We start from the raw sequence: 12,891 nt of genomic DNA, 5'->3' as shown, positions 1-12,891 counted from the left end.
TAAATACGCATGCACTATAGGCCCTATGCATAAATACACATAGACACATGTCTCCCACAATGCACAACTAGATGGTCTGTTACTTGGGTAAATGTTTATCTACACAGATCTCTTCAGACACTGCCACTTGTCCAGCTGAAAGGGGGTTGAACACTTGGACATTGTTTTCAGAAGCTCCCCAGTTGTGGACCTATACCTTAACAACAAAATAAACTCAAAATAAAAAGTGGAAGTTAGTGGTAGAATGAGAGTTTAGGGAAGTACTGTTCTGAGCTATTTTAGCTGAAGTTCCTCATTGGAGAACGTTGGAGAACCCTCTTTCTTTCTCTTGAACCAGATTTCTTGTTTTTAATCCTCCTCCTTTACTTACCATTGGTGATTAGACCTAAGTTTAGTCAAATTATTCAAATTGGATGTTTACTTGCATCAACAAGTACAACAGTCCGGTCTCAAACAAAACATGACAAAGCACTTTCTTCTGAAACTCGTCAGTCTGTTCTTGTTCTGAGAAATGAAGGCTATTCCATGCGAGAAATTGCCAAGAAACTGAATATCTCTTACAACGCTGTGTACTACTCCCTTCACAGAACAGCGCAAACTGACTCTAACCAGAATAGAAAGAGGAGTGGGAGGCCCTGGTGCACAACTGAGCAAGAGGACAAGTACATTAGAGTGTCTAGTTTGAGAAACAGACGCCTCACAAGTCCTCAACTGGAACCTTTATTAAATAGTACCCGCAAAACACCAGTCTCAACGTCAACAGTGAAGAGGCGACTCTGGGATGCTGGCCATTTAGGCAGAGTTCCTCTGTCCAGTGTCTGTATTCTTTTGCCCATCTTTATCTTTTCTTTTAATTGGCCAGTCTGAGATGTGGTGTTTTATTTGCAACTCTGCCTAGAAGGCCAGCATCCCGGAGTCGCCTCATCACTGTTGATGTTGAGACTGGTGTTTTGCGGGTACTATTTAATGAAGCTGCCAGTTGAGGACTTGTGAAGCTTCTGTTTCTCTAACTATACACTCTAATGTCCTTGTCCTCTTGCTCAGTTATGTACCGGGGCCTCCCACTCCTCTTTCAATTCTGGTTAGAGCCAGTTTGCGTTGTTCTGTGAAGGGAGTAGTACACAGCGTTGGACGAGATCTTCAGTTTCTTGGCAATTTCTCACATGGAATTACCTTCATTTCTCAGAACAAGAACAGACTGACGAGTTTCAGAAGAAAGTGCTTTGTTTCTGGCCATTTTGAGCCTGTAATCGAACCCACAAATGCTGATGCTCCAGATACTCAACTAGTGTAAAGAACGCCAGTTTTATTGCTTCTTTAATCAGCTCAGCAATTTTCAGCTGTGCTAACATAATTGCAAAATGGTTTTCTAATGATCAATTAGCCTTTTAAAATTATAAATTTGGATTAGCTAACACAACGTGCCATTGGAACACAGGAGTGATGGTTGTTGATAATGGGCCTCTGTACACCCATGTAGATATTCCATTCAAAATCAGCTGTTTCCAGCTACAATATTAATTTACAACATTAACAATGTCTACACTGTATTTCTGATCAATTTGTTGTTGTTTTAATAGACAAAAAATTGGCTTTTCTTTCAAAACAAGGACATTTGTAAGTGACTAAGTGATTTCTAAGTGACAAAAGTTTGAACAGTAGTGTGTGTGTGTGTGTGTGTGTGTGTGTGTGTGTGTGTGTGTGTGTGTGTGTGTGTGTGCGTGCGTGTGTTATGTTCCCACTAAGACCAACAGATTAGTCACAGACAAGCACCAAAATGAAACAAAGGGGGTTTTAGGAGGGGTTCTCAAAGACACTCATGGGGGTGACCACTGTAAGCTGACTAGCAACAAGAAACTGGGTCCTAAAAGACACGCACCGTGGGTGCCCACTACATTTGCCCCAAATAGCCAAACTGAAATTAAAACCCATCTTCTAATATGGAGTTCAAAAAGTAGGTGGAGCTAACCAAAGGGAACAACACAAGATAAAAGGCTTTGTTTTCCCAGCTGTCAAGCACTTCCAATATCTCTCATGCCAACTGGAGCATAGGCTCTGCTGCTTTTAGCACAGGTGAAGCTAATGACTGATTAATGAGGAGACAGGTGCAACACATCCTCACCAACGACGATGATTCTAATCAATGCGCGTCCACACTTAAAACAGAACCAACCTCGAAATCAAAAAGTGAAAAAATGTACCTGTAACAGTGTGTGTGTGTGTGTTTGGTGTGTGTTTGATGTGTGTGTTTGGTGTGTGTGTGTGTGTGTGTGTGTGTGTGTGTGTGTGTGTGTGTGTGTGTGTGTGTGTGTGTGTGTGTGTGTGTGTGTGTGTGTGTGTGTTTGGTGTGTGTTTGGTGTGTACATGTTTGTGTGCATGTGTGTGTGACTCTGAGGCCAGACACTCGGGCAATGTGCCAGTCTGAACAGACTCATATGAATTTTCCCACAGAAATCTCTTTCTTTCTCACTCCCACTCTCACTCTTCTAATTTCAGATTTCTTTAAAATGTGTAACTACTATGTAACTTCATCAGATAAACACAGACACTTTTAATGACAGTGACAGGGCTGTCTAGGTGAGAAAGAGAAACAGACTTCAGGTTGTGGAATCTGAAAGCTACGGAATGAAAGAGAGTGTATATCTTGGCATTGAGAGGGGTCAAGGGAGCAAAAGAAAACAGGAGAAGGAAGGAGTGGGAACAGAGGAGAGAGAAAGAGAGGGAGGGGACAGAGAGAAAGAGAGAGAGGGATAGAGTGGTAGAGGGACGAAGTGAAGGAGAGAGAGGGTACTGCCGAAGCACTCTCCAATGAAAACAGAGTGTCAGATTTAACACACTTGGGCAGAAGGGACACGGCTTAATGACCCACTTCCCCTGTCAGACCATTACTAGCAGAGAGAGGGGGAGAGAGAAAGAGAGAGAGGAGGGGAGATAGAGGTAGGAGGGGGAGAGAAAGCAGGGGAGGTAATAAGAGAAAGGAGGGGGGAGAAGTGTTGGAAAGAGAGAGAGATGGTGGGATAGTGAGGAGCAGGAGGAGTGAGAGAGGCAGAGAGGAGAGGGGAGAGAGAAAGGACAGAGAGAGAGAAGTAAGAGAGAGAAAGAGAGAGACAATACAGCAACACATATAGACCCAACCAAATCATGAGAACACAAAACAATCATTACTTGACACATTGGAAAGAATTAACAACAACAAAAAAACTGAGCAAATTAGAATGCTATTTGGCCCTAAACAGAAAGTACACAGTGGCAGAATACCTGACCACTGTGACTGACCCAAAATTAAGGAAAGCTTTGACTATGAACAGACTTAGTGAACATAGCCTTGCCATAGGCAGACCTGGCTCTCAAGAGAAAACAGGCAATGTGTACACTGCCCACAAAATGAGGTGGAAATTGAGCTTCACTTCCTAACCTCCTGCCAAATGTATGACCATGTTAGAGACATATGCATTACCAGTAAAAAGTTTGGACACACCTACTCATTTAAAAAGGTTTTTCTTAATTTTTACTATTTTCTACATTGTATAATAATAGTGACGACATCAAAACTATGAAATAACACATATGGAATCATGTAGTATCCAAAATATAAGTTTTATATTTGAGATTCTTCAGAGTAGCCACCCTGACACGCCCTGATCTGTTTCACCTGTCTTTGTGATTGTCTCCACCCACCTCCAGGTGTCACCTGTTTTTCCCATTAGTCCATGGGTATTTTATTCCGGTGTTCCCTTTTTGTCTGTTGCCAGTTCGGCTTGTCTTGTCAAGTCAGCAAGTGTGTTTTTCCGTGTGCCTGCTTTTTCTTATCTCTCTGTTGCTAGTTCTCCCGGTTTTGACCCTTGCCTGCCTTGCCTCTGAACCCGCCTGCCTGACCATACTGCCTGTCCTGACTTCGAGCCTGCCTGCCACTATGTACCTCCTGGACTCTGACCTTGTTTATGGTCTTTTGTCTGTCCACAACCGTTCTCCTGCCTGCCCCTTGGATTATAATAAATATCAAACTCGAACCATCTGCCTCTCGTGTCTGCATCTGGGTCTCGTACGAACTGGCCATGACAGACCCAGCAGACTTGGACAAGCTCCGCCACGCTGTCTACCTGCAGAGAGCCACCATTGGGAGGCATGGGGAGCTACTGCTGGAGCTTTTGGAAGGGCTATGTTCCCTGATGGAACGCCACGACCAAGGGTTCAAGACTATTATGGAGCAAGTCAGGGAGTTAGCTCATAGGCAGCCCGCCACCTCTGAGACCCCCCAACCACCCAGTAACCTTTTTACTATTAGTTGGTGTGTTTGTACAGCCTACCCCAGCAACTCGAGAACCCCACATACCACCTCCGGAGCGATATTCTGGGGATCCTTGAACCTGCTGGGGATTTATTTCTCAGTGCTCCCTCATTTTTGAGCTGCAGACATCTTCGTTCCCTTCGGACTGGTCGAAGATAGTGTATATTATTATGCTAATGTCGGGAAGGGCACTCTCCTGGGCTATGGCAGTTTGGGAGCAACAATCCGCTATTTGTTGTGATCTGGAAGACTTCATGGCAGAGGTGAGAAGGGTATTCGATTCTCCGGTATCCGGGAGAGAGGTGGCCCGAATACGACTTGAATTACGCCAAGACTCCCGTAGTGTGGCAGACTACGCTGTAGACTTTCACATGTTGGTTGCCGAGAGTGCCTGGAATCCGGAGTCCCTATTCGGTGACAAAAGATGAGCTTGCCACTCAGGAGTTACCGGTGGACCTCGATTCCCTCATCGCCCTCACCATTAGGATTGATGGACGTCTATGGGAACGCAGGAGTGAGAGGAGGTCTGGCCTAGGTCCCACTCGCCCATCCGCTGCGGCTCACTCACCTCCAAAGGAATCCGGAAGTCCCCGAAGGCTGTTTTTCAGAGAGGATCTGAGGCCACCTGAGCTCCCTCGAGAATCATCGACGACGGGTGAGTTGGATACACCAGAACCTATGCAACTGGGAAGAACTAGATTATCGCCTAGGGAAAGTTCACGCAGGCTAAGCTCCAATAGTTGTCTGTATTGTGGTGCTGTAGGGCATTACATAGTCACCTGCCCAGTGAAGAGACCTAAATCCTTAGTAGGTACAAGTACACTGGTGAGCCTGACTGGGAACCCTCTAATTCCCATTACCGAACTCCTTTTTATGTGATCTTGCTGTGGGGAGACCAGTCTAAACCTCTCCGGGTGCTCATTGATTCATTGAGTATCCATACTCAACTCCTCTCCGTTCCCATGGATGCCAGGGCACTGGACGGCCGCTCCATTAAAAGAGTCACGCACAGCACAGTTTCATTAACCTTTCTGGCACAGGTGTTCCGCTAGCGACCCACCTCGACAACATCTGGTGAAATTGCAGAGCGCGAAATTCAAATTACAGAAATAGAAATATTTGACATTCATGAAAATACAAGTGTCATACATCAAAATAAAGCTTAACTTTTTGTTAATTCAGGCGCTGTGTCAGATTTCAAAAAGGCTTTATGGCGATCACACGTGATCATCTGAGGACAGTGCCCCGCATACAAAAGCATGAAAAACATATTTCCATTAGGCAGGTAAACCACAAAGGTCAGAAATAGCGATATAATAAATGCCTTACCTTTGAAGGTCTTCTTCTGTTGGCACTCCAAAAGGTCCCAGCTACATCACAAATGGTCCTTTTGTTTGATAAAGTTCTTCTTTATATCCCCAAAAACTCAGTTTAGCTGGCGCGCTTCAGTCAATAATCCACCGGTTTCCCTCCTTCAAAATGCATACAAAATGAATCCCAAACGTTACCAATAAACTTTCCAAACAAGTCAAACAACGTTTATAATCAAACCTCATGTACCCTAATACGTAAATAAACTATAAAATTTAGGACGGAGAATCGTTATTGTCTTTACCGGAGATAAACAACAAAGAACACGCTCTAATCCACGCGTATGAAAACATCCTGGACATCCTGGACCCGGCCCTCATCACCGACTTTCACCGCCGGCACCCCAGTCAGCCAGGAAAGTGCCCAGGTAGGACGCCAGGTGGTGCCCCTAGGGGGGGAGGGGGGGTACTGTCACGCCCTGATCTGTTTCACCTGTCTTTGTGATTGTCTCCACCCACCTCGTGGTGTCCTCCCGTTTTCACCCATTAGTCCCTGGGTATTTATTCCGGTGTTCCCTGTTTCTGTTGCCAGTTCGCCTTGTCTTGTCAAGTCAACCAGCGTGTTTTTCTGTGTGCCTGCTTTTTCTTCTCTCTCTTTCGCTAGTCCTCCCGATTTTGACTCTTGCCTGCCTTGACTCTGAACCTGCCTACCTGACCATACTGCCTGCCCTGACCTCGAACCTGCCTGCCACTCTGTATCTTCTATACGCTGACCTTGTGTATGATCTCTTGCCAGCCCCTTGGATTATAAGAAATATCAGACTTGAACCATCTGCATCCCGTGTCTGCATCTGGGTCTCACCCTGTGCCCTTATACACCCTTTGCCCTGATGACAGCTCTGCACACTCTTGGCATTCTCTCAACCAGCGTCATGAGGTATTCACTGGGAATGCAATTCAATTAACAGCTGTGCCTTGTTAAAAGTTAATTTGTGGAATTAATTTCCTTCTTATTGCGTTTCAGCCAATCATTTGTGTTGTGACAAGGTAGGGGTGATTTTCAGAAGATAGCACTATTTGGTAAAAGACCAAGTCCATATTATGGCAAGAACAGCTCAAATAAGCAAAGAGAAACAACAGTCTATCATTACTTTAAGACATGAAGGTCAGTCAATGCAGAACATTTTAAGAACTTTTAAACTGTCTTCAAGTGCAGTCGCAAAAACCATCAAGCTCTGATGAAACTAGGTCTCATGAGGACCGCCACAGGAAAGGAAGACCCAGAACTACCACTGCTGCAGAGGATAAGTTCATTAGCGTTACCAGCTTCAGAAATTGCAACCCAAATGAATTCTTCAGAGTTCAAGTAACAGAGACTTGTCAATATCGACTGTTCAGAGGAGACTGCCTGAATCATGCCTTCATGGTTGAATTGCTGGAAAGAAACCACTACTAAAGGACACTAAGAGGAAGAGACTTGTTTGGGCCAAAAAACACGAGCAATAGACATTAGACCTGTGGAAATGTTTTCTTTTATTTTTTATTTCACCTTTATTTAACCAGGTAGACAAGTTGAGAACAAGTTCTCATTTACAATTGTGACCTGGCCAACATAAAGCAAAGCAGTTTGACACATACAACAACAAAGAGTTACACATGGAGTAAAACAAACATACAGTACAAAAATAAGTCTATATACAATGTGAGCGAATGAGGTGAGATAAGGGAGGTAAAGGCAAAAAAAGCCATGGTGGAAAAGTAAATACAATATATCAAGTAAAACACTCGAAAGGTAGATTTGCAGTGGAAGAAAGTGCAAGTAGAAATAGAAATAATGGGGTGTAAAGGAGCAAAATAAATAAATACAGTAGGGGAAGCGGTAGTAGTTTGGGCTAAATTATAGATGGGCTATGTACAGGTGCAGTGATCTGGGAGCTGCTCTGATAGCTGGTGCTTAAGGGCAGTCAGGTCTGGGGAGAACCAAGGGCTATATCTGTTCCTGGTTCTAAATTTCTTGAAAGGGGCATGCTTATTTAAGATGGTGAGGAAGGCATTTAAAAAAAATAACCAGGCATCCTCTACTGACGGGATGAGGTCAATATCCTTCCAGGATACCAGGGCCAGGTCGATTAGAAAGGCTTGCTCGTTGAAATGTTTCAGGGAGCATTTGACAGTGATGAGTGGAGGTCGTTTGACCGCTGACCCATTACGGGTGCAGGCAATGAGGCAGTGATCGCTGAGACCTTGGTTGAAAACAGCAGAGGTGTATTTAGAGGGCACGTTGGTTAGAATGATATCTATGAGGGTGCCAGTGTTTGCGGCTTTGGGGTTGTACCTGGTGGGTTCATTAATAATTTGTATGAGATTGAGGGCATCAAGCTTGGATTGTAGGATGGCTGGGGTGTTAAGCATGTCCCAGTTTAGGTCACCTAGTAGCACGAGCTCTGAAGATAGATGGGGGGAAATCAGTTCACATATGGTGTCCAGAGCACAGCTAGGGGCCGAGGGGGGTCTATAGCAGGCGGCGACGGTGAGAGACTTGTTTTTGGAGAGGTGGATTTTTAAATGTAGAAGTTCAAATTGTTTGGGTACAGACCTGGATAGCAGGACAGAGCTCTGCAGGCTATCTCTGCAGTAGATTTCAACACCGCCCCCTTTGGTCGTTCTATCTTGTCTGAAAACGTTGTAGTTAGGGATGAAGATTTCAGAGTTTTTGGTGGACTTCCTAAGCCAAGATTCAGACACAGCTAGGACATCCGGGTTGGCAGAGTGTGCTAAAGCAGTGAGTAAAACAAACTTAGGGAGGAGGCTTCTAATGTTAACATGCATGAAACCAAGGCTATTATGGTTACAGAAGTCATCAAAAGAGAGCGTCTGGGGAGTAGGAGTGGAGCCAGGCACTGCAGGGCCTGGATTCACCTCTACATCCCCAGAGGAGCAGAGAAGAATGAGTATGAGGGTACGGCTAAAAGCTATAAGAATTGGTCGTCTGTGACGTCCAGAATAGAGAGAAAAAGGAGCAGGTTTCTGGGGGCGATAAAATAGCTTCAAGGTATAATGTACAGACACAGGTATGGTAGGATGTGAATACAGAGGAGGTAAACCTAGGCATTTAGTGATGATGAGAGAGATATTGTCTCTAGAAACATCATTGAAACCAGAAGATGTCATAGCATGTGTGGGTGGAGGAACTGAGAGGTTGGATAAGGTATAATGAGCAGGGCTAGAGGCTCAATAAACACTAACCAGAACAGCAATGGACATTGCATATTGACATTGAGGAGAGGCATGCTTAGCCGAGTGATCAAAGGGTCCAGTGAGATTCAGACAGCTAGCCGGGCCATAGGTAGCAAGCTGGTGGAAGATGGAGGGAGGTCTGTTTTTAGCCACCTCGTGCGTTTCCGTCTGTGGGTTAGTGGGGTTCCGTGTGGAAGGGGGGACCAGTCCAAGTTGGCAAAATAGTTAGTTATAGTGGCCCAAGAAAAGTGTCCGATAGACCTATTCAGATCGCAGCCGATAAGACAGCTAACGATTAGTGGGCCGCAGATGGGCGATCAGGTTACGTCGCGACGGAGGGGCCAGTTGGATAACTCCCTCGGGCAGATAACGTCGGTGGTCCAGTCGTGAAGGCCCGATGGGGCTCCGCATCGGCAGTAAAACGGGTCAGGATAGGTGATTGTAGCCCAGGAGACACTTCAGCTGGCTAACTCAGGAAAAGCCCACGAGTGGCTGATGGAAATCTTCTGCTGGCTAGCTCCGGAATAATGTGTGTTAATTCCGGGACCAACGTTGCCAATAGTCACTCAGGTAGAAGCTAGTTAGCTGCAAGATCCAGGTGTAAATGTCTAGAGCCTGCGGTAGAAATCCGGGAAAGGAGAGAGAATAGGTCCGATATGCTCTGGTCTGAGTCGCGCTGTACAAAAACTGGCGATAGCTTTTTGAGCTAATGGATAGTTGAGGACAGCTAACCGTGGCTAGCTGAACTCCAACGTTAGCCAGTGAAAATGGCTAACCTCTGGCTAGCTTCTGTTGTGGATTTCAGATTTGAGGTAAATAATACTTTTTTTTTTAAATTGGCGGGTTGCAGGAGAGTGCTTTGAGGTTGAGTTTTTAGAATATTTTTTTTTTAAGATATGCGATGAAAAATATGTAAATATATATATACACGGGACACGACAAAAGGAGGGTAAAGGACGTCTGAACTGCTACGCCATCTTGGATAGGATTATTATTATTATTATGGGGGAGAGGGAAGGTGATGAGAAAGACAAAAGGAGAAAGAGGGAGAGAGCGAGAGATAGAGAGAGGGGGGTAGGGAAGGGGAAATAGAGAGGAGGGGTAGAGAGGAGGGGAGAGAAAGGAAAGAGAGAGAGAGATGGAGGAGGGGATAGGGAGAGAAAATATTTAACTTAATACTTCAAAAATGTTAAGTGGTGAATTTCCTTGCACTCCCACCAGTTACATTAAATATTGTGATGAACAGTAAATCTCGCTGGTGCAGTGTGACATTTTGCAAGTACCTGTTGATGGTGGGACTCTCAACATGTTCCTAACATTCTCTTGGTGTGTGACTGGCCTGTTCACCAGGTCACAGATCAGGACAAACACTTGACATAAGACATGTCCTTCAGTAATTAACCCTAAACACACACACTTGCACACACACACACAAGCATGCACACCAGTGGCGGTTGTGCCGTTTAAGATGAGGGAGATTTTTTTTATGAGCATGCCTTATTTCTGTTACAGCATATTGGATGACTGTCATTAATATCCCATTCACTCAGGTCAATGTAACATCAATAGGTTTAGGCTGCTACATGATACTCTAATTTTCCCTTTACCCATCATGAGGTTGCTACGACCTAGCCTACGAATGAAAGTTTACAACGTAGGTGCACACAAGTCGATAATCAAGGTGACAGTGACACATTCAATACCACTTGCCCACTATTGCCTGCATCTAGCTGATCTATGGTGCAATTATTAGTTCAAACAGTAGCAAACAAGAGTTTCTATTGGACAAGTTCAGGTATGTTTATCCCCATTTCATTCCGTTTGCTTCTGTTTAGAAACGTTCTTCAACAGAATCGGCGGTACGAATACACCCTTGATCACCTGCAAACACAGTTCACTTCCATAGCAACCACACGCATGATCACTTTGCTTGTTGTATAATTCCTTTTTGCATATATGCGCTCTCCTCTTCTCACCTTTTTCCAAGCCAAACCTACAGACAATCACGGACTACAAAAGGAAAACCCCGGACACGTCACGGACACTGACGTCTTGCTTCCCAACAAACTAAACACCTTCTTTGCCCGCTTTGAGGATAATACAGTGCCACCGACGCGGCCCGCTACCAAGGACTGTGGGCTCTCCTTCTCCATGGCCGACGTAAGACATTTAAACGTGTTAACCCTCGCAAGGCTGCCGGCCCAGACGTCCTCAGAGCATGCACAGACAAGCTGGCTGATGTGTTTACGGACATACTCAATCTCTCCCTATCCCAGTCTGCTGTCCCCACATGCTTCAAGATGGAAACCATTGTTCCTGTACCCAAGAAGGCAAAGATAACTGAACTAAATGACTACCGCCCAGTAGCACTCAATTCTGTCATCATAAAGTGCTTTGAGAGACTAGTCAAGGATCATATCACCTCCACCTTACATGTCACCCTAGACCCACTTATATTTGCTTACTGCCCTAATAGGTCCACAGACAATGCAATCGCCATCACACTGCACACTGCCCTATCCCATCTGGACAAGATGAATATCTATGTAAGAATGCTATTCATAGACTAAAGCTCAGCATTCAACACCATATTACCCTCAGAGCTCATCATTAACCTAAAACCCTCACAAACATTTCCAGATGCACAATTGAGAGCATCCTGTAGGGTTGTATCACCGCCTTGTATGACAACTGCACCGCCCACAACTGTAAGGCTTTCCAGAGGGTGGTGCGGTCTGCACAACGCATCACTGGGGGCAAACTACCTGCCCTCCAGGACACCTACAGCACCCGATGTCACAGGAAGGCCAAAAATAAAAAAAAGATAATCAACAACAACCACCCGAGCCACTGCCTGTTCACCCTGCTACCCTCCAGAAGGCGAGGTAAGTACAGGTGCATCAAAGCTGGGACCGAGAGACTGAAAAACAGCTTCTATCTCAAGGCCATCAGACTGTTAAACAGCCATCACTAAAACAGAGAGGCTGCTGCCTACATACATACATGAAATCATTGGCCACCTTAATAAATTGATCACTGGTCACTTTAATAATGACACTTTAATATTGTTTACATATCTTGCGTCCCTCATCTCATATGTACAGTTGAAGTCGGAAGTTTACATACAATTAGGTTGTTGTCATTAAAACTCGTTTTTCAACCACTCCACAAATGTATTGTTAACAAACTATAGTTTTGGTAAGTCGGTTAGGACATCAAATCAAATCAAATTTATTTATATAGCCCTTCTTACATCAGCTGATATCTCAAAGTGCTGTACAGAAACCCAGCCTAAAACCCCAAACAGCAAGCAATGCAGGTGTAGAAGCACGGTGGCTAGGAAAAACTCCCTAGAAAGGCCAAAACCTAGGAAGAAACCTAGAGAGGAACCAGGCTATGAGGGGTGGCCAGTCCTCTTCTGGCTGTGCCGGGTGGAGATTATAACAGCACATGGCCTAGATGTTCAAATGTTCATAAATGACCAGCATTGTCAAATAATAATAATCATAGTGGTTGTCGAGGGTGCAACAAGTCAGTAACACAAGAGTAAGTGTCAGCTGGCTTTTTCATAGCCGATCTTTGAGAGTATCTCTACCGCTCCTGCTGTCTCTAGAGAGTTGAAAACAGCAGGTCTGGGACAGGTAGCACGTCCGGTGAAACAGGTCAGGGTTCCATAGCTGCAGGCAGAACAGTTGGAACTGGAGCAGCAGCATGGCCAGGTGAACTGGGGACAGCAAGGAGTCATCAAGCCAGGTAGTCCTGAGGCATGGTCCTAGGGCTCAGGTCACCGAGAGAGAGAAAGAAAGAAATAGAAAGAGAGAATTAGAGAGAGCATATTTAAATTCACACAGGACACAGGAAAAGACAAGAGAAATACTCCAGATGTGACAGACTGACCCTAGCCTCCCGACACATAAACTACTGCAGCATAAATACTGGAGGCTGAGACCGGAGGGGTCAGGAGACACTGGCCCCATCCGATAAAACCCCCGGACAGGGCCAAACAGGTAGGATATAACCCCACCCACTTTGCCAAAGCACAGCCTCCACATCACT

The sequence above is a fragment of the Salmo salar genome, chromosome ssa13 (assembly GCF_905237065.1).
Source record: "Salmo salar chromosome ssa13, Ssal_v3.1, whole genome shotgun sequence".
Lineage (NCBI taxonomy): Eukaryota > Metazoa > Chordata > Actinopteri > Salmoniformes > Salmonidae > Salmo > Salmo salar.
Note: the sequence above shows the minus strand (reverse complement) of the source record.